Source organism: Gorilla gorilla, chromosome 4, assembly GCF_029281585.2.
Source record: "Gorilla gorilla gorilla isolate KB3781 chromosome 4, NHGRI_mGorGor1-v2.1_pri, whole genome shotgun sequence".
NCBI classification, from domain to species: Eukaryota; Metazoa; Chordata; class Mammalia; order Primates; family Hominidae; genus Gorilla; species Gorilla gorilla.
Window position 1 is genome coordinate 31,412,425 of NC_073228.2, and position 27,780 is coordinate 31,440,204.

Below are 27,780 nucleotides of genomic sequence, written 5' to 3' on the forward strand. Positions count from 1 at the left end.
CCTGACCTCGTGATCTGCCCACCTTGGCCTCCCAAAGTGCTGGGATTACAGGCATGAACCACCATGCCTGGCCCCTGTCTGTATTTTTTTTTTAATTAAAATAATGGTTATTACTTGTTGAATGACTATTATGTCCTAGATTTCTTATACACAATAGCCTTAAAACAACAGCTCTGCAAAGGTAAATACTAATACCTCCATTTAACAAATTAAGAATCTGAAGTTAAAAATTTGCTGGAGGTGAAGAAAGTTTTCCTAGTTTCAACCTTTCTTTTTTCTTTATTTTTACACAGAGCTTTAAGGTAGGCCTACTAGTTCCCAAACTTTAGAATGAAAATAATTATGTTGAAACAAAGAGGCTGGGCAAGGTGGCTCAACACTTTGGGAGGCTGAGGTGGGAAGATCACTTGACCCCAGGAGTTCAAGAGCAGCCTGGGCAACATAGTGAAACCCTCATCTCAAAAAAAAAAAAAAAAAAGAAAAAGAAAAGAAAAGAAAGAAAAGAAGGAAGGAAGAAAAAAAGAAAGAAAGAAAGAAATTTTTCTCTGCCGAATCTGGCAATGGATTGATTTCCCTACATTCGTGTTAGAAGCTTGAGTCTCATAGATTTTTCAGTGAATGACTCTTTTGGACACGCCTCATTAAATGGAGTACATTGAATTCTTTCTCCCTTCCCGACCTCCTACAAACACACATTCCTACCCAAGATCAAGTTCATCTGGTCAATACTCCTGCGTTTGGGCAGGATAGTCTCTCAGCTCACCTCATTCCTCAGGCCTATGAGTGCTGAAATGAGAATGGAAGAATGAGTTGTTGAGATCTTCTTTTGGAGACTTCATATATTTTCTTTGATTACCCCCAGTCCCTCTTTCATTGGACAAATAATAAATATACATTGCATGTCCACTATGTACAATGGCTTGGAAGTTATCAAATGATAGAGCCAACCTAGACTTGCTCTAAAATGGTCACCCCAGCTTCCCAGCCTGGATATCATGATACAGCATCCTCTAAGACCTCATCTAAATAGAGCCATCCCAGGAGGACCACCTGAATAGGACACCCAAGCCCTGTCTAGAGGCCAGCTGAACTCACCTATTATTCTTGTATTTTACCCAAAATGTTGGTGTCTCATCATTTAGCCTCTATACACCCCCTCTTCACCTTATCTCTCTTATACTCCAGACCAATGCCACTTTATTCTCTTTCCTGACTCATCTTCCCAATGCTCCCCTCCCTAAAATATTTCTCCCCTCTGACTTCTGGATATTTATTTCCATTGTAAACAAAGTCTCCCACATTCTCCTTTCTTCTATAATTTTCCTCCCCACTCCCTTCTTGTCTTATCCTGCAAATCCTACTCCTGGAACTATCCTTTTGAGATTAGGAGGTTCATGGGCTCCCATAATCTACAAATCACAGGGGCTAGAGGAAATTTTTAATTTTTCTTGTTTTCATTATTACCAAATCAGTACTCCTTTCAGAAGGGTAAAAAATCCTCTCCAACTTTTCTTTCTTATCCACCAGTTTATAACTACTATTTTACATTTCTAAGAATGTGTAGCACCTTGCTCACTATCTACCTCTAAATCTCATATCGTTCTGCCATCCTGATAATGTCACCTTTCTTTGGAAGAAAACATTAAACCCAATAACCTCACACTTCCATGAGTTACTCAACTCAAGCGACATTTCACTTCAGGCCAATCAGACTCACACATGAACATCCTAGAAGCTGTCCCACATTACAAATCTTTCACTCCAATGTATCTACCATTTTCCAGCCACAGCAGCTGCCTCTGCCCTTGCTGCCTGATTCCTCGCATCTTCTATTCTCTATCTTCTACCTTTCCTTCCAAATCTCCCGTGCCCTAACTTTTACTACTACTATTCTTAGATCATACGGGGAGACCTATAGGCTCCTCATCGTTCTATGTTGTTCAACCTATTAGCCCCATGGTAGCCTCTCTGGTCTAACCTCCCTTTTCCTTCCTTCTCTAGTCTGACTTCCATGGTTTATCACTTCAACTGCTCACTCAGGAGCACGCTGACCTCCCTTGCATTCCTTCCTTCTTCTGTCAACCTGGACATCCCCAGAATCGATGCTGTGCAATCTTCTCTGCCCCTATAACAAGGTGGGGAATGCTATGAGGATGAGTGCTGCTACACACTTCTGGATCTGTAGGCCCAGAGTAACACTCAAGAACCTTATTCCTGCCAGGTGTGGTGGCTCACACCTGTAATCCCAGCACTTTGGGACGCCAAGGCGGGCAGATCATGAGGTCAAGAGATCAAGACCATCCTGGCCAACTTGGTGAAACCCCATCTCTACTAAAAATACAAAAATTAGCTGGGCGTGGTGGCATGCATCTGTAGTCCCAGCTACTCAGGAGGCTGAGGCAGGAGAATCGCTTGAATCTGGGAGGCGGAGGTTGCAGTGAGCCGAGATCACACCATTGCACTCCAGCCTGGGCAAGAGTAAGACTCCATCTCAAAAAAAAAAAAAAAAAGAACTTTATTCCTGGTCCTTGATCTGCTCCCCTCCTTCTCTCATATTCACATCATTCCAAGCCTTCTCAAGCCTCCTTAAATTCATAACTACTCATTTGGCAACTTATTATTATTATTTGAGACAAGGTTTTGCTCTGTCACCCAGGCTGGAGTGCAGTGGCATGATCATGGCTCACTGCAGACTTGAACTCCTGGGCTCAAGCGATCCTCCTGTCTCAGACTCCTAAAGTCCTGGGATTACAAGTATAAGCTACCATGCCCAGCTTCACCAATTTTTTTTTTTTTTTTTTGAGATGGAGGACGGAATTTCACTCTTGTTGCCCAGGCTGGAATGCAATGGCATAGTCTTGGCTCACCACAACCTCTGCCTCCTGGGTTCAAGCAATTCTCCTGCTTCAGCCTCCCAAGTAGCTGGGATTGCAGGCAAGCACCACCACACCCAGCTAATTTTGTATTTTTAGTAGAGATGGGGTTTCTCCATGTTGGTCAGGCTGGTCTTGAACTCCTGATCTCAGGTAATCCACCCGCCTTGGCCTCCCAAAGTGCTGGGATTATAGGCCTGAGCCACTGCACCCAGCCTTTTTTTTTTTTTTTTTTTTTTTTTAAGACAGAGTCTCACTCTGTTGCCCAGGCTGGAGTGCAGTGGCTCCATCTCAGCTCACTGCAACCTCCGCCTTCCAGGTTCAAGTGATTCTCCTGCCTCAGCCTCCCAAGTAGCTGGGATTACAGGCATGCACCACCATGCCCAGCTAATTTTTGTATTTTTGGTAGAGATTTTTTTTTAACAGCCTACAAGCTAAGAATAGTTTTTAACATTTTTAAATGATTGCATTTTAAATCGTTATATAAGCACCTACATAATAGGCTTAATAGTGTCTCTTGGCCCACAAAGCCTAAAATGTTTACCAATTGAGCCCTTTAAAAAATATTGTCATCTCCTGATTTAGATAGACATAATAATTGACTAAAAGTATTCTTCACTTATTTTCCTTGGGCCCCACTATTTACCTGAATTCTGTTGGAATCCCTCATTATGTGGGTTTAAACAGCCAGCTGAACAATTTAGCATCCTGCACAAGGGTTGAGAGAAAGCCAGTGCCATGAGTCATCTTATCCAGAGGTTTGCCTTTGTGGACCTTTTCCCGCTGTTTGTTCAAATTGCTGCCCCAGGTGACAGTTCTTAAATTTTTTTTTACATCACATTTACATTGTATTAAGATGACATTTTTGTTTGTTTGTTTTTAAGATAGAGTCTTGCTCTGTCGCCCAGGCTGGAGTGCAATGGCGCTATCTGGGCTCACTGCAACCTCTGCCTCCCGGGTGCAAGCGATTCTCCTACCTCAGCCTCCTGAGTAGCTGGGATTATCAGGCAGGTGCCACCAGGCCTGGCTAATTTTTTTGTATTTTTAGCAGAGACGGAGTTTCGCCATGTTGGCCAGGCTGGTCTCAAACTCCTGACCTCAAGTGATCCGCCTGCCTCGGCCTCCCAAAGTGCTGGGATTACCGGCGTGAGCCACCATGCCCGGCCTGATACCTGTTTTTCTGTTTGGACTGGCTTGTGGTTCAGGTACAAGGCATAGCAGTGTGTGGTTCCCTTCCTGGCTGTTTTGTAAATTGAGGTGAGGGAAACTGCCCCATGGGGTCAGTTGCCCATAAGAATAAGGAAACTTCTCCCAGTGTTGAGATGATGATCTACCTGCTCTAATGAGATGTTCCAGTCAGGGTAGACCCTCACCACAGATTTTCCTGTTTTTATGGCCTCCTTTTCTCTCCTAAACTCTGTGCAATTACCTTCAAGTATTTTTGTCCTGCCCATGAAAAGAGATTCCAAGTAAAATGGCCCACAAATCTTCAAGAAACAGCTTTTTCTAGATCTTGAATCTGTGATTAGTAGTTATTAGCAGGGGTCTGTCAAGAATTCCTGTTCTCAATTCTCATGATACTGCGCTATTCTCTTATTTTCTTACAAGTAGATATATACATGAGTTTTACCCTAGCATTCAGTCCTAGGTAACCATTACCTGGAAGAAATTCTTCTATCACTGGGGTATATTTCTCTCCCTTCCACTGTTTAATCAGTTGTGTGTGTCTGTGTGTGTATTTTTTATTTTTTTATCTATTTTTTTTGAGATGGGGTTTCATTCTGTTGCCCAGGCTGGAGTGCAGTGGCATGATCTCGGCTTATTTCAGCCTCAATCCCCCAGGCTCAAGTGATCCACCCCCCTCAGCCTCCTAAGCAGCTGCGACTACAGACATGTGCCACCACACCATATATATGTAGAGACAGGGTTTCGCCGTGTTACCCAGGCTGGTCTGAAACTCCTGTGCTCAAGCGATCCGCCCACCTGGGCCTCCTAAAGCACTGGAATTACAGGCATGTGGCACCATACCTAGTCCAATATGTATATTTTTATCACTGATGCTAATTTTCCTTTGATTATTATTATTATTATTTTGAGACAGGGTCTTGCTCTGTTGCCCAGGCTGGGGTGTAATGTCATGATATCAGTTCACTGCCACCTCCTCCTCCTGGGTTCAAGTGATTCTCCCACCTCAGCCTCCCTAGTAGCTGGGATCACAGGTGTGTGCCACCATGCCCAGCTAATTTTTGTATTTTTGATAGAGACGGGGTTTCAGCATGTTGCCGAGGCTGGTCTCAAGCTCCTGGCCTCAAGTGATCCGCCCACCTCAGTCTCCTAAAATGCTGGGATTACAGTCATGATCCACCACGCCTGGCCCCTTTGATTATTTTAATCAGTTGTTTGGAGATAGAGGAGTAGGTGTCTATTTCTTCATCCACACTCAATCATTGTAGGATAATAAAAGCTCATTAAAGACAGAAAGTGTATATTCTGTCACACTACCATCTGAGACCCCAAAAAGGCACAGTTTGTGTCCCAGCAGTAAAGTCATGAATGACATGGGGACAATGTGAACTGATTCTCAGGGGGAGGGACTGAGAAGTCTGGAGAAATGGTATTATTGATTGGCTCCAGGTAAAACAATGAAATGCCAGGTGAAAGGTTTGAGTTAAGTAGGAAGAATTAGCACCTCATCTCAAATAGTCCACAGTGCTTTGCCTTTCCCCATAGGTGGTAATGATAGATAAAGAACACATCCTGGGCCAGTACGCTGGTGGCTCATGCCTGTAATCGCATCATTTGGGGAGGCCAAGGTGGGCAGATCACCTGAGGTCGGGAGTTTGAGACCAGCCTGGCCAACATGGTGAAACCCTGTTTCTACTAAAAATACAAAAATTAGCCAGGCATGGTAGCGAATGCCTGTAGTTCCAGCTACTCGGGAGGCTGAGGCAGGAGAATTGCTTGAACCAAGGAGGCAGAAGTTGCAGTGAGTCGAGATCACACCACTGCACTCCAGCCTGAGAAACAAAGATTTATTTATCTATAAATAAATAAATAAATAAATAAGAACACATCCTGGATGATAAGAAAACACAACCAAGTTCAAGTTCTGCCTGGGCAACATAGCAAGAAGCTGTCTCTAAAACGAAAATAAACAGAACCAGAATAATCTATTTGGATTTGTTCCAGCAATTGCATAAGTTCTCCTGTGCAGAAAACATGACAGTACTCAAGTTATCTTCTTTTCTTTTCTTTTTTTCTCTTGCCCTTGTAAATCATCTAGTTATCTTTGGTTTAGGATGCTACTATCAGTACACAGCCTTCTATCACACAGCCGGCTAGTGGGATGCTCTTTATAAAATATGTTCCATGAACCTCTGGGAGTTCCATCTAAAAAAAAAATACACCTTAAGGATAGCTGGGGTATTCCACATCAGAATCAGAATAAGCTTAAATCATATTGTTATGAAGATTCATAGTCTGGCCTTGAGCTTGATGAAAACAGGACAAACTTTAAAAACTTTCCCTGCAGAAATGTAGGAGACTTGAGAAGAACCATGTTTAAGAATGAGCGGCCGGGTGTGCTGGCTCATGCCTGTAATCCCAGCACTTTGGGAGGCCGAGACGGGCGGATCACAAGGTCAGGAAATCGAGACCGTCCTGGCTAACACAGTGAAACCCCGTCTCTACTAAAAATACAAAAAATTAGCCGGGCATGGTGGCAGGCGCCTGTAGTCCCAGCTACTCGGGAGGCTGAGGCAGGAGAATGGCCTGAACCCGGGAGGTGGAACTTGCAGTGAGCCGAGATCGCACCACTGCACTCCAGCCTGGGCGACACAGAGAGACTCTGTCTCAAAAAAATAAAAAAACGAAAGAAAAAGAAAAAAAGAAGGAACGGCTGGGTGCGGTGGCTCACGCCTGTAATCCCAGCACTTTGGGAGGCCAAGGCGGGCGGATCACGATGTCAGCAGATTGAGACCATCCTGGCTAACACGGTGAAACTCCGTCTCTACTAAAAATACAAAAAAATTAGCCGGACATCGTGGCTGGCGCCTGTAGTCCCAGCTACTCAGGAGGCTGAGGCAGGAGAATGGCATGAGCCCGGGAGGCAGAGCTTGCAATGAGCCAAGATCGCGCCACTGCACTCCAGCCTGGGCGACAGAGCAAGACTCAGTCTCAAAAAAAAAAAAAAAAGAATGAGCTTGCCTGGCCTGGCACGGTGGCTCACGTCTGTAATCCCAGCACTTTGGGAGGCCGAGGCAGGTGGATCATCTGAGGTCTGGAGTTTGACAGCAGCCTGACTAATATGGTGAAACCCTGCCTCTACTAAAAAATACAAAAATTAGCCAGGCGTGGTGGCGTGTGCCTGTAGTCCCAGCTACTCGGGAGGCTGAGACAGGAGAATTGGTTGAACCTGGGAGGTGGAGGTTGCAGTGAGCTGAGATCGCGCCACTGCACTCCAGCCTGGGTGGCAGAGTGAGATTCCATCTCATTAAAAAAAAAGAAAAAGAAAAAAGAATGAGCTTGCCTGGAGATTAACTTCCAGAATAGTTCACCTTCGGTGAACTTGCTCTCCCACAAAAACAAAGAAAAATACTGGCAAAACCACTAAGGCCAACCATTTTAGAACTCTAGAAAGAGAAGCTGTTAAACTTTGCTAAGACAGTGTGATCTGTGATATTTTAACTTGTGGCTGGGATGCTATTCCCATCCACCCTCCCTCCTCAGCTCAGTAGAGATAGCGGAGAGCAGCAGTCTCACAGCCAATGGCAAGGGCTGACCTCTTGTGGCGCTCAGTTAAAAGAAAGATCCCCAGAGTACAGCCAATATTTAGTTCAAAATTGCAGCTCTCTGGAAAATCTCTATTCCTAGGGAGTTGTAATTACTTGATGACTTAGAACTCAGCTCATCAGAAAAAATGCCCGACTCCCAAGGCATTAACAAAACAAGAGCCATCTGCTAGCAATGTTGAGGCTGACTAAGACTGCAATTTCAATTGGGGTAAGCAAGAGACAGGCTGGGAATCTAAAAGTATGTCCTGGAGAACTAGACAATATAGGGAACTAGAAAAGGGAACTAGACATAGGGAACTTCGAAAAGTTCCAGCATATTTCAGGGGATCTAAAAGGCTGCATGCATGCACAAGGCTGTGCACTTACCCAGGAGAGAGATGGGAATGAAGAAGTTTCCAGTCACTCGCTTCTGGCTGACCTTAAGGCTCGTAGCAAGCAGAAAACGAAAGCTAAGGCTGTCTTGTAAACTGCCTGAGGTATGAAGGCATGCCTTCTCACACAGATTCCCTTGGCAAAGAAGAGAGGACAGAAAGACAAAGCATTAAATGGCATTAAAGGAATTCTTCTGACTGATCACTGGTTGATCACTAAATTTTATTGACCCAGGGATCACACCTAGGAATTCTGGCTTATAATTTTTTTTTTTTTTAAAGCTAGCAGAGAACTCAATTGCCATACAATGCAGAGAATACAGAATCTACAGAATTATTTGAAGAAAGTCACCAAAGAAGCAGCAACAACAACAAAAAAACAACCACCACCACCACCTCTGGAAAGTATGCCACATATGCAGGACAAAAAGCAGCAAACAGAAAATGTCAGCCGGGCACGGTGGCTCATGCCTGTAATCCCAGCACTTTGGGAGGCTGAGGCGGGAGGATCACCTGAAGTCAGGAGTTCAAGACCAGCCTGGCCAACATGGTGAAACCCCGTCTCTACTAAAAATACAAAAATTAGCCAGGCGTGGTGGCAGGCACCTGTAATCCCAGCTACTCAGGAGGCTGAGGCAGGAGAATCGCTTGAACCCAGGAGGCGGAGGTTGCAGTGAGCCGAGATCACGCCATTGCACTCCAGCCTGGGGTACAAGAGCAAGACTTTGTCTCAAAAAAAAAAAAAAAAGAATAAGAAAATGTCCCTGGGTGTGTCCAGATTTTGACTTTAGCAGACAAAGACTTTAAATCAGCTATTATAAATATGTTCAAAGAACTAAAGGAAAGTAAGTCTAAAGAACTAAAGGAGAGGGCCGGGCACAATGGCTCATGCCTATAATCCCAGCACTTTGGGAGGCTGAGGCCGGTGGATCACCTGAGGCTGGGAGTTCGAGACCAGCCTGACCAACATGGAGAAACCCCCATCTCTACTAAAACTACAAAATTAGCTGGGTGTGGTGGTGCGTGCCTGTAATCCCAGCTACTCAGGAGGCTGAGGCAGGAGAATCGCTTGAACCAGGGAGGCAGAGGTTATGGTGAGCTGAGATCACACCATTGTACTCCAGCCTGGGCAACAAGAGTGAAACTCCATCTCAAAAAAAAAAAAAAGAACTAAAGGAGAGTATGACAAAAATCTCGCCAACAGAGGATATCAATAAAGGATAGAAATTAGCTCAAAATATAAATTTTGGAGTTGAAACGTGTAAGAACTGAAATGAAAAATTAACTAGAGGTGCTCAACAGTGGATTTGAATTGACAAAGAATGACCAAACCTGGGGCTGGGTGCAGTGGCTCACGCCGGTAATTCCAGTGCTTTGGGAGGCTGAGGAGGGAGGATTGCTAAAGGCCAGGAGCTTAAGACCAGCCTGGGGAACATAGTGAGACCCCATCTCTACAAAAAATTTAAAAATTAGCCATGCATGGTGGCATATCCCTGTAGTCCTGGCTACTCAGGAGGCTGAGGCAGGAGGATCACTTGAGCCCACAGGTTTGAAGCTGCAGTGAGCTAAGATTGTGCCACTGCACTCCAGCCTGGGAGACAGAGTGAGACCTCATCTTGAAAACAAACACACAAAAGCAGCTTGGTGTGGTGGCTCACACCTGTAATCCCAGCACTTTGGGAGGCCAAGACAGGAGGATCACTTGAGCCCAGGAGTTCAAGATTAGCCTGGGCAATATAGTGAGACCCCATCTCTAAAAATAAAAATAAAAATTAGCTGGGCATGATGGCCGAGGTGGAAGGCTGAGCTAGGAAGATCACTCAAACCCAGGAGTTTGAGGCTGTAGTGGGCCATGATTGTGCCACTGTACTCATCCTGAGTGACAGAGCAAGATCCTGTCTCAGGTTTGTCTTCAGCAAATCTCAAGACAAGTCCACTGAGAGCCAATCTGGGGGACAGCAAGAAAATAAGAATAAAGGCCTTAGAGAATTGTGGGAAACCTGCAAGTGTACCAAAATACAAACAATAAGAGTTCCAGAAGGAGAGGAGAGAGAGAAAAGGGTGGAAATAATATTCGAAGAAATAATGACTGAAAACTTCTCGAATTTGAAGAAAGCACAATACATTCAAGAGTGCAATGAACATCAAGTGGAATAAACTAAAAAACCTTAGCTAGACACATTACAGTCAAATTGCCTCTGCTAGCTTCTGGTGGATGCTAGCCCACCTTGGCTTGTGGCCACATCCCTCCAGTCTCCACCTCCAAGGTCACATTGCCTTTTCCTCTTCTGTCTGTGTTAAATCTCCTTCTGCTTTCCTCTTACAAAGATACATGTGATTTTATTTAGGAGCCCCCTAGATAATCCAAGATAATATGCCCATCTCAAGATCTTTAACTTAATAACATCTGCAAAGTTCTTTTTTTCCCCATATAAGATAACATTCACAGGTTCCAGGGATTAGGATGTAAATATTTTATTTTAGGGAGGATCATTATTCAGCCTACCACACTTACTATTAATCTGAACTACACATATATTTTTGTACTTTCTGAGTTTTATACCTCATACAGGTATAACATATTCAAAATATATTTGAGAGGGAGAGAGAAGAATGGGGAAAGAGGGAGGGGAGAAGAAAAAAGATGATGGGTAGGAAACTTCTTTAAAGTCATGTATCCTCTTCCTCATGCAGGGACAGTTTCTCAACTCTGGGAAGCACTATTTCTTTCTTTTTTTTTTTTTTTTTTGAGACAGAGTCTCACTCTTGTCGCCCAGGCTGGAGGGCAATGGGGCGATCTCGGCTCACCGCAGCCTCTGCCTCACGGGTTAAAGCAATTCTCCTGCCTCAGCCTCCCGAGTAGCTGGGATAACAGCCGCCTGCCACCATACCTGGCTAATTTTTTGTATTTTTAGTAGAGACAGGGTTTTGCCATGTTGGCCAGTCTGGTCTCGAACTCCTGATCCCAGGTGATCCGCCCACTTTGGCCTCCCAAAGTGCTGGGATTACAGGTGTGAGCCACCACGCCTGGGCTGGGAAGCACTTTTGATTCTGTGATAAGGAGGCAAAGTATTTCAAAGCTGGATTCTGGGAATGGCCTACCTTAGTCTTATATCTATTCTATTTTTCATAGTTACTTTTTTTCTTTATTTAAGGAAATGACAATCCTTATTTAGATCTTATCAGTTTTTTTACTAATATCTTTTTTCTGTTCCGGGATCCAATCCAGGATCCCACATTGCATTTAGTCGTCATGTCTCCTTATGTTACTGACCATGGGTTCTTGGGCTCTCAATGCAAAAGAAATTGACATGAGGCCAAAAGAGCTTTCCCAGACAAGGCTTCATTGGAGCTTATGCTGAGACATAAGGGAGGCAGCACAAAAGAAAGAATTCCCTGAAGAGCTGGTAGGGCGTTTTTGGTAGGCAAAGCATGAGAATTGACATCAAGGGTAGGGTATGCAGGCTGGGCTGGACAAAACACGTGATGGGTAGGGTATGCAGGTCAGCATATCTGATTGTGATGGTTTTCTTGAGTAATGGGCCAGCTGGTGGTGTGGCCAGGGCAACCAGGCTGTAAATCAGTTGTTCAGCATTCCTTCCTGAGGGGGAACACTCTGTGACCTTGATTATCTCCAAGGCCAGTTCCTGGAATTCTTTAAGTAAAAGGACTATTAGCAGTGACGTAGTTGTGTGAGCATTTCAGTGGGAATGCTTTAGTGGGGGGTGAGCTGAATGAAGCCAAGCCCCAACTCTACTTTGTCTCACTTGGACTCCTACAATCTGTGACAAACTTAGACTTTGTAAAAACAAAACAAAAAATCCCACATCTGTGACAAATTTAGACCTTGCCAAAGAGGTAAAGAGGCCGTTGGATAAGGTAATGCAAGCCTAACCAAGTACTGAAGGTGAAACAAATTCTTCAGTGGGGAGCTAAATTTTAAGCTCCTCATAAGGCAAATGGAATGTTCATAGAGATTTTCCTTCAGAGGTTTCTACTTAGATCATTCTTTGGAATGCTCTATTCCAACCCTTTGATATATGTAGAGGGAGAGGCTAGGCTGCCCTTTCCCAGACACTGGTGAGCTGAGCAGTCTCTGTTAAAAATCTGTATTTATTTTTGCACACAAGTCCAAGAAAACATTATCAATTCTTTACAGGCAAAAGGAGATTTATTGGGTTTATTATTATTACTTTTTGAGACAGAGTCTCTCTCTATAATCCAGGGTGGAGTGCAGTGGCACGATCTTAGCTTACGGCAACCTCTGCCTCCTGGGCTCAAGAGATCCTCCTACCTCTGCCTCCCCAGTAGCTGGAACCAAAGGCATATGCCACCATCCCCAGCTTATTTTTTAATTTTTATTTTTTGTAGAGACAGGGTTTTGCCATGTTGCCCAGGTTGGTCTCAAACTCCTGGGCTCAAGCGATCTGCCCACTTGGCCTCCCAAAGTGCTGGGATTACAGGCATGAGCCACCATGCCTGGCCCAGGAGATTTATTAATCAGCAAATGTATGTTGAGTACCTACTTGTACTTGGATCTTAGGTTTTGAGGAGGAAATAGGTGATCAATAAATTAACCAGATAAATTTATACCGGCTATGAAGAAAAAAAACAAAGTAATATGTTACGGTGTTGGGAGTGTGTATATGGTGGCTACTTTTGGTGATCAAGGTTGTTTCGTTTGAGAAAGTGACAGTTGAATTGAGATTTGAATGACAAGATGCTGCCAGTCACGTGAAGCCACAGAAGGAAAGTGTTCCAGGCAGAAGGAACAACTCCTCCACACACCCTAAGACAGGAATAGGCTGGTTTGTTTGAGAAACAGAAAGAAGGCCAGTGTGGCAACAGCATATTAAGCATAGAGAGATAAAAAATGGGAATAGATGTCACCCCACTTAACCAAATAAAACATCAGGAGTGAATAAGTATACTCTTCTTTTTACTTTTTTTGAGATGGAGTCTCACTCTACTGCCCAGACTGAAGTGCAGTGGTGTGATCTCGGCTTACTGCAACCTCCTCCTCCCAAGTTCAAGCAATTCTGGCTCAGCCTCTTGAGTAGCTGGGATGACAGGTACCCACCACCATGCCCAGCTAATTTTTGTATTTTTAGTAGAGACGGGTTTTCACCATGTTGGCCAAGCTTGTCTCAAACTCCTGACCTCAAGTGATCTGCCCACCTCAGGGTCTAGCAGGTTCCTGTGGCACTGAAGAATGTCCTGGGCATTGAACAAGATGCACACAGGTACTCATGGACACCATTAGTGCTAGGTGCATCTGAACTTGTATGGAACTATTCAGCACAGCTGTATCTAAAAGCAGAGACATACGGAGGGGACATTATATAAGACCCTAGGGGGTCTGCCATAGGTGCCTCTCATGATTTTTGAAACTTTCTCATCCAAAAAATTATTCACCCCATAATTTCTAATAGGTGTTTATTTGTGTCCCTTCCTGTAGCTGAAATTGAAATGTGAAATTGCTAGTGGGCAGAGAGGAGGAAATGAACCATTTCCCAAACCCAGGACGGAGCAACACAAAGGAAGAAACAGAAAAGGGCTGTAATGGGCTGCTGTGTGACTCAGTAAAGGTGGAGTCACAGATAATTTGAAGTTCCAAGTACTCTCAAAAGTTTCAGCAATTTTTCTGTCTAAACTCAGAAACTGGATCTCAGTTTTGCCCTGACATTTCTCAAAAGAAGATTTCAGGGATCTTATCTGCAAGTACTCCATATTTGAAAGAAAGGAATGCCTCCTATCTTTGTTTAAAATATTTCCAGAGTTTTAAATTACTACTCTTAGGGGTGGGGAGAAACAGTCATGATTTATATGCTTTTTTCAAACAATAAAGTACCTATTGAATTCTCATATTATGTTTGGAATTTTAGTTTAGCGATTTTCCTGCTGAGTGTAAACTATTCTATGCAGTTGGAGAGTGGGCATACTAATTACTAACTTCCCATCATTGCCCAGCACATGAACCTTTGTTCCATATACTTTCCCCAAATATTTTGCCATTACAATAGCTAGCAACTTGGATGTAATAACAACATGAATTGGAACAACCAACATTTTCTTCTTGATGTTAATTCTTTTGTATTTTTTTTCAGACAGAGTCTTGCTCTGTTGCCCAGGATGGAGTGCAGTGACGCAATCTCGGCTCACTGCAACCTCCTCCTCCCTGGTTCAAGTGATCCTCCTGCCTCAGCCTCCTGAGTAGCTGAAATTACAGGCATGAACCATCATGCCCGGCTAATTTTTGTATTTTTAGTGGAGATGGGGTTTCACCATGTTGGCCAGATTGGTCTTGAACTCCTGACCTCAAGTGATCCGCCCACCTCAGCCTCCCAAAGTGCTGGGATTACAGGTGTGAGCCACCGTGCCTGCCCCCAATATTTTCTTTTTAATTATTATGTCATGATTAATTTGGAGGGAAGCAGAAAAGACAGGATAAAAGTCTTCACAGGGCAGGACACGGTGGCTCATGCCTGTAATCCCAGCACTTTGGGAGGCCAAGGCAGGTGGATCGCCTGAGGTCGGGAGTTCGAGACCAGCCTGACCAACATGGAGAAACCCTGTCTATACTAAAAATACAAGATTAGCCGGGTGTGGTGGTGCATGCCTGTAATCCCAGCTACTCTGGAGGCTGCAGCAGGAGAATCACTTGAACCCAGGAGGCAGAGGTTGCGGTGAGCCGAGATCGTGCCATTGCACTCCAGCCTGGGCAACAAGAGCAAAACTCCATTTCAAAAAAAAAAAAAAAAAAAAAAGAAAGAAAGAAAGAAAGAAAGAAAGAAAGAAAGAAAGAAAGAAAGAAAGAAAGAAAGAAAGAAAGAAAGAAAGAAAGAAAGAAAGAGAAAAGTCATCACAGGCCATTTGGCTGGTTTGTGTGCTGAAGTGGACCCAACTGGAGGGTTTGTTAAATCCCTGGGCTCACTCTCGTGATTATCCCGTGACTGGTTATCATGAAAACCTTACTAGCTCTGTCCACTAGGTGGCATTTTCAAAATAGAACGTATAAAATTATTTTGCAAGATCTGCTTTTGCCAAATTAGAGAATGATTCAAAGTTATAAGGTTGATGTCTAGTTTCAGAGAGGGTGCATCCTTTAGGAAGAAACTAGACCCGTAAGGACTCTCATTACTAGATGAGAAAGGTAGTATATTACATATTGCCAGGATGTAAGAGAGATTTCTGTTGCCAGCCCTCTGTTAGCTGCAGAGAATCAGATGTTGTCTGGGCTCATGTGCGACTTTTAATACAACTTTGGCAGAGGGTAGAATAGGGGTTTATCAGGATGCAAGGGAGAAAAGGGAGGGGCCTGTTATGAAGAAAGGCTGTGACCATAGAAGTCTAAAGGACACATGAAAAAAACTTTTCTCAGCTATAATAGTCCTGAAAATTTTTCTTTTTCCTTTTTTTAGATGGAGTCTCACTCTGTCACCCAGACTGGAGTGCAGTGGCACAGTCTCGGCTCATTGCAACCTCCGCCTTCCAGGTTCAAGCGATTATCCTGCCCCAGCCTCCTGAGTAGCTGGGATTACTGGCACGTGCCACCACACTGACTGATTTTTGTATTTTTAGTAGAGACGGGGTTTCACCATGTTGGCCAGGCTGGTCTCAAACTCCTGACCTCAGGTGATCCACCCACCTCAGCCTCCCAAAGTGCTGGAATTACAGGCGTGAACTACCGTGTACAAAAAAATTCAAAAATTAGTGAGGTGTTGTGGTGTGGGCCTGTGGTCCCAGCTGCTTGGGAGGCTGAGGTGGGAGGATCACTTGAGCCCAGAAGGTCAAGGTCACAGTGAGCTGAGCTGGCGCCACTGCATTACAGGCTGGGTGACACAGCAAGACCTGTCTCAAAAAAAAAGAAAGAAAAGAAAAGTTATATTTAATTTTGTTAATTAATTTGGTTTTTTGAAATGAGGGTCTCTTTCTGTCACCCAGGTTGTACAGTGGCATGATCAAAGTTCACTGCACTCTTAACCTCCTGGGCTCAAGTGATCCTCCCACATCAGCCTCCCAAGCAGCTGGGACCACTGGTATGTGCCACCATGTCTGGCTAATTTTTGTACTTTTTGGGAGAGACAGAGGTCTCACTATATTGCCCAGGCTGGTCTTGAACTTCTGGCCTCAAATGATCCTCCTTTCTTGGCCTCCCAAAGTGCTAGGATTACAGACATGAGCCACCATGCCCAGCCAAATAGAACTTTCCTACAGTTCAATCTTAATTTATGACCTTGAGTCCCCATCCTGCCTGAAGCAGAAAACAATCTTATTAATCTAAGGCGAACTAAATCAAATTCAATTATATCTCAATTCATGTTTAAAATACCTTAGTTTACATTTCTTTCTACTTGATCTTTCTTCCTTTTGGAGTTAATACTCCTGGGAAGGGGGGTAAAAATGCTACCAGGGTGGTTGTAAGAGTGAGCAGAGGTTGTGACATTCTCAGTCTCTACCTATCTGGTCATCTCTGCTGACTGATTTTATCTTCTTTCTTAATATTTTTTGCTTTATGAGACAGAAACCGCTTCTGAACTTACAAAACAAAATTTACTGACTTTCATTTCTGACATTCCACAGTGATGTCCCCACCCTCCACCCTTGTTTTCTCAAAGCAAGGGGAGATTCAGAACTAATTTTAGGTTGTGGAAAAACCTCTTCTGGAAGAAACAACAACAAAAATGTGATGATGATCTAGAAGGTAATGAAATGTACATTAATATTTGAAATATTATAGCCCATTCCACACGCAGAGAAAGACACATGCTACGAGCAGCCTGTGTAGGGGGGTTTGTGAAGCTGGGCGTCTGAGAGAACCCACAGGCATTGGAGCCCCTCAACGGGAGCCAGACAGCATCTGTGTGGGAGCAGGCTGGATGCGGGCTCACTAGAAGGCGAGTTCCCTGAGAACTCCACCAAGGAGGTACAAGGTGAAGAGGAAGTTTTTCAGATCTCAAGCTCATTGACTTCATATCTGACTATGAAACATCTCCATAGGGTAAGAGCATATTATGAAAATAATTTTTTTTTTTTTGAGATGGAGTCTCGCTCTGTCGCCTAGGCTGGAGTGCAGTGGCGCCATCTCGGCTCACTGCAAGCTCTGCCTTCTGGGTTCATGCCATTTGCCTGCCTCAGTTTTCCTGAGTAGCTGGGACTACAGGTGCCCATCGCCACGCCCAGCTAATTTTTTTTTGTTTTGTATTTTTAGTAGAGACAGGGTTTCATCGTATTAGCCAGGATGGTCTCGATTTCCTGACCTCGTGATCTGCCCGCCTCAGCTTTCCAAAGTGCTGGGATTACAGGCATGAGCCACCACGCCTGACCTATGAAAATAATTCAAAGTGTCTATATTAAATTCCTAGACTCTGTAGCAAATTATCACAAACTGGGTGTCTTTTTTTTCTTCTCCCTCCCTCAAAGTGTCTTTACACTTTTTGTTTTTTGTTTTTTTGGGAAAGAGTCTCACTGTGTCACCCAGACTGGAGTGCACTGGTATGATCACAGCTTACTGCAGCCTCCACCTCCCGGGCTCAAGCAACCCTCCCACCTCAGCCTCCTGAGAAGCTGGGACTACAGGCATATGACACCATGCCCAGCTAATTTTTAAATTATTATTATCTTTTACTTTTTTTGAGATAGTCTAACTCTATCACCCAGGCTGGAGTGCAGTGGCAGGATCTTCGCTCACTGCAACCTCCGCCTCCTGGGTTCAAGTGATTCTCCTGCCTCAGCCACCCGAGTAGCTGGGACTATAGGTGCACACCATCACACCCGGCTAATTCTTGTATTTTTTGGTAGAGATGGGGTTTTGCCATGGTGGCCAGGCTGGTCTCGAAACTCCTGACCTCAAGCGACCCACCCGCCTCAGTCTCCAATTTTTTTTTATTTTATTTATTTATTTTTTTTATGGAGACAGGGTCTCCTTATGTTGCCCAGGCTGGTCTTGAACACCTAGCCTCAAGCAATTTCTCCCATCTTGGCCTCCCAAAGTGCTGGGATTACAGGCATGAGCCACCAGGCCTGGCCCTGGGTGTCTTTAAACATCAGACATTTGTTCTCTCACAGTTCTGGAGGCTAGAAGTCCAAAATTGAAGGGTCATGCTCTCTCTAAAGGTTCTAGGGGAAGAAATTTACTTTTTTATTTTTTTCTTTTTGACTTAAACAATTATTTCCCACAGTTTTGGAGGCTGGGAAGTCCAGGATCAAGGTGCCAGCAGATCTGGTGTCTGGGGAGGGCACTCTTCCTGGTGTGCATGCAGACAGCAGTTGTCTCGTTGTATCCTCATTTAGTGGAGAGCTGAGAGAGCAGGAAAATCCCTCCTTGATTCTTCCTAGTTTCTGGCAGTCGTTGGCAATCTTTGGCATTTTTTGTTTTGTGGACGCGTGACTCCAGTTTCTGCCTCCTTTACTACGTAGTGTTCTTCCCATGTGTCTGCGTCTCTGTGTCCAAATTTCCTCTTCTCATTTCAACGGTCTCTGGATTAGGGCCCATCTCATCAGTATGACCTCATCTTGACTTGTTTGTACCTGCAACCACCCTGTTTCTAAGTAAGGTCACACTCTGAGATACTTGGGATAGGATTTCAACATATCTTTTGGGGGACACAGTTCAACCTTAACAGCTTAACAGTACCTGAAAATAAAGAAAAAGTGTAGGTAGTTTGGTTCTACCATTTAAAAAAATCAGCTTCATTGGCCAGGCGTGGTGGCTCACGCCTGTAATCCCAGCACTTTGGGAGGCCAAGGTGGGAGGGTCATCTGTGGTCAGGAGTTCGAGACCACCCTGGCCAACATGGAGAAACCCTGTCTCTACTAAAAATACAAAAATTAGCCAGGCATGGTGGCGGGCGCCTGTAATCCCGGATACTCGGGAGGCTGAGACAAGAGAATCGCTTGAACCCAGGAGGTGGAGGTTGCAGTGAGCTGAGATCATGCCACTGCACTCCAGCCTGGGCGACAGAGTAAGACTCCATCTCAAAAAAAAAAAAAAAAATCAGCTTCATTAAGATGTAATTTGTATATGATAAAATGTACCCATTTTAGCCAGGTGTTGTGGCTCATGTTGGTAATTCCAGAGACTCAACAGCTGAGTGGGAAGGATTGCTTGAGGCCAGGCATTCAAGATGAGCCTAGGCAACATAGCCAGACCTTGCCTCTAAAAAAATAAATAAATAAAACAATTACCCAGGCATGGTGGCACATGGAGTGCAGTGGCTCAATCTCAGCTCACTACAACCTCCGCCTCCTGGGTTCAAGCGATTCATGTGTCTCAGCTTCCCGAGTAGCTGGGATTGCAGACACGCACGACCATGCCTGGGTAATTTTTGTATTTTCAGTAGAGACAGGGTTTCGCCATGATGGCCAGGCTGGTCTCAAACTCCTGGCCTCATGTGATCTGCCCTCTTTGGCCTCCTAAAGTGCTGGGATTACAGGCGTGAGTCACCCTGCCCAGTCTTAATTTTTTTTTTTTTTTTTTTGAGGCTGGAACATTTTTATGGGACCTTCTAGAAGTCAGGAAAAGAACAGAATTAAGTTGGAACATCCTGGGAGGAGCTGGAGGAACCACAGTGGCTCTAGTGGAAGATGGCTAGAGCTACACTTGTCAAAAGGAGAGCCCTGACACTGAGCTGGCACATGAGTGAGACCCTTCCAGCTAGAACCCTGCAAAAGGAGAATTGGGAAAGGGGAAATCTGGAGACTCTAATGCTTCTTTGGGAGTAAAGGAGGGGCGATTCATTTTATGAACAATCGTTTTCTCTTAAACCATAAGGGAAAGGGAACATACTGTTATATTTCAAATGTCATGACTTTAAAATATAACTGGCACAGGATCATTGGGGTGATAACATCTAATAACCTCAATTTGAAAATGTAACTGAGTAGTGATAAGCTGTGATTTCTCTTGTAGTGTATAATGCAACTATTGGATAAAAAGTAAATGTTCTGCCTTGACCCATTTCAAAGGCTTCAGAGGTCAGTATCAAAGAGCTGTTCATAAAAGCCTTGAGGAACTAGACCGCTTGTCTTCTTTGCCCCAGTCCAGTGTCTGGGAGGCCGGCCCGGGATGTGTGGGCAGGAATTGTCTGATATTACCTTGATCTCCTCCCTTGGAACATCCAAAGGGTACACTGTGTTCCAGGAAAAAACTGACACAAAATGTCAGCATGGGACAAATTCCGAAAAACTTGCTTACTGGCCTTCCAGTATCTAGAAGATACTAGAAAACATTGAAAGCGTAAAACAGAACACATAAAAATTTAAACTACTTTTTCTTAGGCCAAAAATTACCATTAATGAAGACAAATTCCAAATGACACCCAGAAAACATATTTTGTTCCACTTTATAAAGGATTGGTATTCTCTCTCCTCTTTTTGTTTGTTTTTTTTTTGGAGACAGGGTCTCACTGTGGCCCAGGCTGGAGGGCTCGCTGCAGCCTCGACCTCCCGGGCTCCAGTGATCCTTCCACCTCATCTTCCTGAGTAGCTGGGACTATAGTCATGAGCTACCACACTTGGCTAATTTTTAATTTTTTTTGTAGAGACAGGTCTCACTGTGTTGCCCAGGCTGGTCTCGAACTCCTGAGCTCAAGCGATCTGCCCACCTCGGCCTCCCAAAGTGGTGGGATTACAGACATGAGACACCATGCCTAGCCAGGATTATTATCCTTAATATATATTAGAAGCAAACAACTCCCTAGAGGGGAAAAAAGGAGCACAACATAAATAAGAAAACCATAACAAATAACAAACAGCTAATAACATTAAAAATTTTCAATTCACCAATAATTTAAAAATACGAATGAGAAGCCAGGCACAGTGGCGAGTGCCTATATTTCTGGCTAGTCAGGAGGCTGAGGCAGGAGGATCACTTGAGTCCAGGAATTAGAGGTTACAATGAGCTATGACTGCACCACTGCACTCCAGTATGGGCGACAGAGCAAGAACTTCCCAAAGAAAAAAAGAAAAAGAGAAAGAGGGAGAGAGAGAGAAATCAAGGAGGGAGGGAGGAAGGGAGGAAAAGAAAGAAAGAAGAGAAAGAAAGAAAGACAAAAAGCAAGAAAGACAAAAAGAAAGAAAGAAAGAAAGAAGGAACGAACAAACCCACAATGAATGCAGTAGTGAGAAAATGCTTTCACCTACTAAAGGCAGCAGTGTAAAAGACCAATACTACCCAGTGAATTTTCAGATTATGGAAATTAGGCAACCATGTCCTGTGTGAAAATGCAAATTGTTACAGTTTTTTTTGCAGGGTTTTATGACAATATCTATCAAAATTTACAGCATGTATTTCTTGTAAAGCATCAGTTTCTCTATTTAGAAATATATCTTACAGATATATTCATCGAGATGAAAGAAGTTATACAAGGTTGCTCATGACAGCATTATTATAGGAATAACAACCTAAAAATCTAATGTAAATGTGCAATCAATAGAGAGATGGTTAGCTAAATTAGTAAACATCCATCCAATGGAAGACTCTGGAGCCATTAAAAATAATGAGATCAATATCTTTTTACTGCATCAGTGTTCAGCTCAATAAATTATCACACAGCAATCACACCCATTAATAGCCCAAATGCCTTCTCATGCATCCTCCTAGTCACAGCGATCTCCCCAAAGGTAACTGCTTGCTGATTTCTACCATTATGGATTAGTTTTGCCTGTTTTGAGCTTTATAGAAATGTAATCATATAGCATGTTTTCTTTTGCTGGCTTCTCTGGTCATTATTGTTTATGAGATATATTCAAGTTGAATATACCACAATTTATTTATTCTACAACTGGGTTGTTTCCAGTTTGGGGCTACTATGAAATCATGCTTATATGAACATTACTTATATATATATATTTTTAGTTCACAGATGTCTACATTTCTGCTGAATGTATGCCTAGGAGTGAGACTATTGTGTCTATGTATATATTTAGTTTCAGTAGATGGTGCCAAACAGTTTTCCAAAATGGTGTGCCAATTTATATTCCCACCAGCAATGTATGAGATTATCATCTGCTTATATGAAAAATCTGGAAGTATATTAAACTTAACTAGGTACTTCTGTGCAGTGGAGTTAGCGAAGAATGTGTGATTGTATAGTTTATACACTTGAGTACTTTTTCTTTGTTAACAACTGCATGTATTTCTTTCAAAAAATAATAGGACGGGCATGGTGGCTCATGCCTGTAATCCCAGCACTTTGGGAGGCTGAGGCAGGCAGATCACTCGAGGTCAGGAGTTTGAGGCCAGCCTGGCCAACATGTGAAACCCCGTCTCTACTAAAAATACAAAAATTAGCCAGATGTGGTGGCACGCCCCTGTAGTCCCAGCTACTTGGGATGCTGAGGCAGGAGAATTGCTTGAACCCGGGAGACAGAGGTTGCAGTGAGCCCAGATCGCGCCACTGCACTTCAGCCTGAGCGACTGAGACTGTCTCCAAAATAAATAAATAATAAATATTAAAAAAATAACATCTTAAAATATTTTTCTTCTTTTCTATATCTCACTTATTTTATCATTTAAAGAAGTAAAGTCTTAAATATAATGACAAAAATACGGTCCAAAGAAATAGAAAAGTTAATTAGGCTACTAAGAGTTACTAATAAGAGTTAGTGAGCAGGCACTAAATTTCATTGTAAAAGCTAGGTGCAGTGGCATGTGCCCATAGTCCCAGCTATTCTGGTCACTGATGTGAGAGGATCACTAGAGCCCAGGAGTCTAAGGCTGTAGTACACCATGATAGCACCTGTGAATAGCCACTGCACTCAAACCTAGGTAATATAGCAAGATCCTGTCTCTCTTGGTTTTTTTTGAGGCAGGGTCTCACTCTGTCATGCAGGCTGGAGTGCAGTGGCATGATCATAGCTCACTGCAGGCTTGACTTCCCGGGCTCAGGTGATCCTCGCACCTTGGCCTCCTGAGTAGCTGGAACTACAGGCATGCACCACCACGTCCAGCTAATTTTTGTATTTTTTGGTAGAGATGGGGTTTCACCATGTTGCCCAGGCTGGTCTTGAACTCCTGGACTCGAGCAATCTGCCCGCCTCGTTTTCCCAAAGTGCTGAGATTACAGGCATGAGCCACCACACCCGGCCATGTCTCTTATAATAATAAAAAATAAAAATTTAACTTTGAGCTGCCTGACAGCCCAGGCAGGATATAGTATGAGTAATCAGGGTAAACAGGTATTCCCAATATTGATAAGATACTCCAAGAGCCTGGCAAGTGTGATTCATCATGTCTTACCTGATTAGGCAATGGCCAGTTTTTTGTCATGGTTGGAGACCAAATTTCAAGAAATAGGCTGGGCATGGTGGCTTATGCCTGTAATCCCAGCACTTTGAGATGCTGAGGCGGGAGGATCACTAGAGCTCAGGAGTTCAAGGCCAGCCAGGAGAACACATCGAGATACCATCTCTATTAAAAAAAAAAAAAAAACCCAAATTTCAAGAAATAGGGGAGTGAGATCAGAAGTAGGGTGGGAATAAGGAAAGAGGCTGAAGAGTAGGTTTGGATTAGATGGTGAAGGGCTGTAAGAGCCATATTATGAAATACACACTTTATGATTTGGGCAATGATGAATCATCAGAAGTTTTCAATCAGGGAAGTAAAATGGTATATTTATACCTTAGAAACATACCCTGGCATCAATAACTATGTAACGGTGATACTGATCCCATCTTTGTAGCTACATACTTCAAGGAATATGTTTTAAGATTTGTAACCATTGGCAACAGGGGTCTGGCCTGACTTCCTTATCTACCAAGTGGACCAGCAGATCAACAATGAAGTACAGGCCGGGTGCGGTGGCTCACGCTTGTAATCCCAGCACTTTGGGAAGCCGAGGTGGGTGGATCACTCAAGGTAGGGAGTTTGAGACCAGCCTGGCCAACGTGGTGAAACCCCATCTCTACTAAAAATATAAAAATTAGCAGGGCATGGTGGCACATGTCTGTAATCCCAGCTACTTGGGAGGCTGAGGCACGAGAATCGCTTGAACCCAGGAGGCGAAAGTTTCAGTGAGCCAAGATTGCACCACTGCACTCCAGCCTGGGCAACAGAGCCAGACTCCCTCTCAAACAAACAAACAAAAAAACAGTGAGGTAGACATGAGCCCTTTCAGTCCCCAATCAATTCTTTTTCAAACCATGTCTGAGCAACAGGGTATATTTCTAAAGTGAGATTTAGCTACTGTTTTTGTAAACCAGACTCATCAGGCCAAATAAAAATTGGGGATAGCTGGGCGCGGTTGCTCACGCCTGTAATCCCAACACTTTGGGAGGCCGACGTGGGCGGATCATGAGGTCAGGAGTTTGAGACCAGCCTGGCCAACATGGTGAAACCCCGTCTTTACCAAAAATACAAAAACTAACCAGGCGTGGTGACACATGCCGATAATCCCAGCTACTCAGGAGGCTGAGGCAGAAGAATCGCTTGAACCCGGGAGGCGGAGGTTTCAGTGAGCCGAGATCGTGCCATTGCACTCCAGCCTGGGTGACAGAGCGAGATTCCATTTCAAAAAAAAAAAAAAGAAAGAAAGAAAAATTACTGGCTGGGAGCAGTAGCTCATGCCTGTAATCCCAGCACTTTGGGAGGCCGAGGCAGGCAAATCACGAGGTCAGGAGTTCGAGACCAGCCTTACCAGCATGGTGAAACCCTGTCTCTACTAAAAATATAAAAATTAGCCAGGTGTGGTGGCATGCACCTGTAATCCCCGCTACTCAGTAGGCTGAGGCAGGAGAATTGCTTGAACCTGGGAAGTGGAGGTTGCAGTGAGCTGAGATCGTGCCGCTACACTCCAGCCTGGGCAACAAAGTGAGACTCCATCTCAAAAAAAAAAAAAAGCTGGGCGCAGTGGCTCACGCCTGTAATCCCAGCACTTTGGGAGGCCAAGGTGGGCGGATCACCTGAGATTGGGAGTTCGAGACCAGCCTGGCCAACATGGAGAAACCCTGTCTCTACTAAAAAATACAAAATTAGCCAGGCATGGTGACGCATGCCAGTAATCCCAGCTACTCGGGAGGCTGAGGCAGAAGAATTGCTTGAACCCGGGAGGTGGAGGTTGCGGTGAGCCGAGATCGCAAGATTGCACTCCAGCCTGGGCAAAAAGAGCGAAACTCCATCTCAAAAAAAAAAAAAAAAAAAAAAAGGAAAATAATCGAATATGGGACTTTAACTTATAAGAAGAAGGGAACTGCATTTTGTTTTTACTGATTTATCTGCAAGGCTGCATGATTGTGCGGGTCATAAGATCTGGATTCACACTGGAAGTAAGATGCCCTGTTTTAACCTCAGACCTAAGGTAAGCTACAATTCAAGAGTACTAGAATCTTGTGCATAGTAACAGAATTGTATGTCAGTTCCCGTTTGACCATTTTTTAAATACGTGTTCTTCATTAATCTGAATTGGAGTGAAAGTGAGGAAAGGAGCATCCAAAGTCTCCAACAACACTATTCATGAAGGTGTACATCGGTATGACTTTTTTTTCTTGCAGGGAAATTTCGTGATATTTATCAAATCTTTAGATGTACATACTCTCTCAGTAATCTCTTTTTTTTTTTTTTTGAGACAGAGTCTCGTTCTGTCACCAAGGCTGGAGTGTTGTGGCGCGATCTCTGCTCACTGCAACCTCTGCCTCCTGGGTTCAAGCGATTCTCCTGCCTCAGCCTCCTGAGTAGCTGGGATTACAGGTGTGCACCATCACGCCTGGCTAATTTTTGTATTTTTATTGGAGATGGGTTTTTGCCATGTTGGCCAGTCTGGTCTCGAACTCCTGACCTCAAATGATCCACCTGCCTCAGCCTCCCAAAGTGCTGGGATTACAGGCATGAGCCACTGCACCCAGCCCTCTCAGTAATTTCATCTCTAGGAGTTTATCTTAACAATAACACATAGGTGCACAAAGATGTAAAGAAGGTGGCAATATTATTAATAATATTAAAAATTAAATAATTTGTGTCCATTAGGAGGAGATGGATTAAATTGTGGTACATCCATTTTATACTGTTAAGATTCTTCTGACTATAATCTGAGCGTGGTGGAGCATGCCTATAGTCCCAGCTACTTGGGAGGCTGAGGCAGGAGGATCACTTTAGCCCAAGGAGTTTGAGGCCAGTCTGGGCAACATAACAAGACCTCATCTCTAAAATAAAATTAAAAAATTATTATTATTATTTTAAGCAAAAGAAACAGACTGGGTAGTTTTGGGGAAAATGAAAATATGTATTTCATGAAAAGGAAGAAAAAGCTGAAGAACTATTGTGCAGAAATGGATGGAATCAAGGCAGTTTCAGAGAAGATTGAAGGAGTTGTCCTATTTGTATAATTGTTATTATTATTAAGACATAGTTTTACCCTGTCACCTACGCTGGACTGGAGTGGCATGATCTTGGCTCACTACAACCTCCGCCTCCTGGGTTCAAGCGATTCTTGTGCCTCAGCTACCCAAGTAGCTGGGACTACAGGCACCTGCCACCACACCCAGCTAATTTTTGTATTTTTAGTAGAGATGGGGTTTCACCGTGTTGGTCAGGCTGATCTCAAACTCCTGATCTCAGGAGATCCACCCTCCTCAGCCTCCCAAAGTGCTGGGATTACAAGCGTGAGCCACCGCACCAGGCCTATTCACATAATTCTGTATTCTGCATGTGTATGTGTGTTTAACAAGAAGGACACATTATAATATTTAAAACTTTAGTAATGGTTTTTTTTTTTACAATGGCTAGCGTGAATAACGTAAGAGGGCAGCAATTTAGATTCATCAGGCTCAGTTTTACTATTTGTATAGATCTTCAAGTGACTCTTTCCAAATTCTCCTAGATGTGGTCTATTAGTTATCTGTTATTGCATAGCAAATTACCGCAAAATTTGATGGCTTAAAACAACAAATATTTCTTATTTCATAGTATCTGTGGGTCATAAATTGGGAAGGGGCTTAGCAGGGTGGTTCTGACTTAGGGTTTGTTTGTCATGAGGTACAATTTAGATATTGACTGGGGCTTCAGTCTCTTAAGACTTGACTGGGGCTAGAGAATCCACCTTCAGGATGGCTCACTCACATGACTGTTAGCAGGAGGCCTCAGTTTCTTGTTGGCTCTTGGCTGAGGGCCTCAGTTCCTCACTACAAGTACCTCTCCATAGGGCTGCTTGAATGTCTTCACACCATAGCAGCTAGTGACTGATCCAAGAGACAGCAAGGCAAAAGCCACAAAGTCTTTCTATACACTAGCCTTTGAAAGGACATACCATTACTGTTGCAATTTTCTACTAGTCACACAGAGCAAATCTGGTACAATATGAGAGGGGACTACAAAAGGGTAAACACCAGGAGGTAGGGATCACTGGAGGCCATCTTGGAGGCTGCTGTATGGCAGATGTGCCTAACAGAAATAATTTAAGCATACCCTGAGAATGACCCTATGGCCTAAGAAGAATGTGTGTTCGGACGGCCCAGGGCAGTGGCTCATGCCTGTAATCCCAGCACTTTGGGATGCCAAGGCGGGTGGATCACCTGAGGTCAGGAGTTCGAGACCAGCCTGCCCAACATGGTGAAACCCCATCTCTACTAAAAATATAAAAATTAGACCAGGCGCGGTGGCTCATGCCTGTAACCCCAGCACTTTGGGAGGCCAAGGTGGGCAGATCACGAGGTCAAGAGATCGAGACCATCCTGGCCAACATGGTGAAACCCTGTCTCTACTAAAAATGCAAAAATTAGCCAAGCATGGTGGCGCACACCTGTAGTCCC

The 27,780-nt window shown here is 43.9% G+C and overlaps 1 long non-coding RNA gene across 2 annotated transcripts in view; it reads right to left on the reverse strand.

The window, feature by feature from the left end:
- Positions 1-667: 667 nt before the first annotated feature.
- The window catches only part of LOC129533456 (uncharacterized), a 68,413-nt gene continuing 41,300 nt past the window's right edge, over positions 668-27,780 (reverse strand). The window contains exons 3-5 of one of the 2 annotated variants that reach the window (XR_010133593.1): positions 23,279-23,449; positions 8,033-8,173; positions 668-786 (exon numbers count right to left, since the gene is read on the reverse strand). This is a non-coding gene — a long non-coding RNA (uncharacterized lncRNA). Of the gene's footprint in view, positions 787-8,032; positions 8,174-18,125; positions 18,674-23,278; positions 23,450-27,780 lie in introns of those variants that run through there. The other variant, XR_008679716.2, reaches the window with a different exon arrangement.